This window comes from Protobothrops mucrosquamatus, unplaced genomic scaffold (assembly GCF_001527695.2).
Source record: "Protobothrops mucrosquamatus isolate PMUCROS unplaced genomic scaffold, P.Mucros_1.0 scaffold_156, whole genome shotgun sequence".
Taxonomy (NCBI): Eukaryota; Metazoa; Chordata; class Lepidosauria; order Squamata; family Viperidae; genus Protobothrops; species Protobothrops mucrosquamatus.
The window spans coordinates 148651-150185 of NW_015386232.1; the positions used below are offsets into that span (position 1 = coordinate 148651).

The 1535-nt window shown below is 48.0% G+C and overlaps 1 protein-coding gene across 1 annotated transcript in view; it reads left to right on the top strand.

The window, feature by feature from the left end:
• Positions 1-1535, top strand: part of XPOT (exportin for tRNA) — a 59937-nt gene that overhangs the window by 22581 nt on the left and 35821 nt on the right. The gene's annotated exons all lie outside the window — the stretch shown is intronic.

Genomic DNA, 1535 nt, shown 5'->3' on the forward strand with positions numbered 1-1535 from the left:
GAGCACAGCCAACCCCCCATCCAATCAGAGCACAGCCAAGCTCCTTAACCAATCAGAACACACCTCCACCCAATCAGAACACAGCCAAGCTCCCACCCAATCAGCTCAAACCCCACTGGCAGTTAAAAGGAAGAAACAGCTGCGATCACACACACTACTCCCAGAAGCACGAAGCTGAAGACACCAGCCTGAAGATGACTAATGTGACTTCGTCGAAACGTCGCCAGGACACTTCCAATTCTACACGGGAGAAAACCCGAATGACCAAAGACCTACATACAAACACCCGTGAAAACCTCAGAAAACAAATATACATACATACATACATACATACATACATACATACATACATACATACATACATACATACATACATGGTTAAAAATAACACTGAAGACAAACGAGTGACTCCTGGGTATATCCATAGTAGGAGACAAAATGTGAGCACCAGGAGGTTGTAAAACAGTTAAAAGTTTTAATAAAACATTAAAAACCTTTAAAAGAATATTAAAAAGGACCTAGCTTTCGTTGGATCCTACCAATATCATCAGGGTAAAGAATAACTCAATGGGAGAAACCATTTATAGGCCAGCCAACGCCTGCGCCCGGGCCCTAGATCTCGTGACGGGTCCTGGATAACCAATCGATGTGTGCCCCTCATCACTCTCTTTAACTATCCTTGCATTGACACTCACACCCCCAAGGTCCGTGCACCGTGAGGACGCTTAGCCTCACCTGGCACACAAGTGCCATCTAGTTGTCCCCTCTTCTGCTCCTTGTTCACCCCCATCCAATCCATGAGCAGACCCGCCACCTGCAATCTGACCAAGTGGCGGGTGGCGGGTGGCGGGTCTGCTCATGGGCCACACGAAACTCCAGGCCCTCTCCAAAGTAGAGTTTGAGGCCCTCAATCAACTTAGGAAGGATGAGTCTATTACCATCTTGCCGGCCGACAAAGGCAGGGCTACTGTGGTTATGGACCAGGCCCAGTACATTCACAAAGCCCTGGATCTCCTAGGGGATACCACCTCTTATAGGGTCATTTCCCATGACCCTACGACCACACTTAGGAATTCTACCAACAAAGTACTCAACGCCCTGAAGCGTAAAAATAGAATCAGTGATTATACCCTAGGGCGTATCCGCCCTAGGGATATGGCGCTCGCCAGATTTTATGGCTTGCCCAAAATCCATAAGGAAGGTGTTCCTTTACGCCCCATTGTGTCGTTCAGGAACACTCCAACCTCAGGTTTGGCCAAATGGCTCAGCAATCGCATCGGCTACCTGGTCCAGGATAACTCCACTACTGTTAAATCAGCGGAGGAATTTATCAGTCGGATAGAGGACTTGAAGGTGGATGAGGATGAGACCATGGTCTCTTTTGATGTGGTCTCCCTCTTCACCTCCATTCCTCAGGATCTCGCCGTAAGTGTCATCAGAGACCTCCTTTATCGGAAGGAGCCTGGACGTCAACAGGATAACCTCCGCCCTGAGGACCTTGTGGATTTACTTAGGTTATGTCTCACTGTTTATTT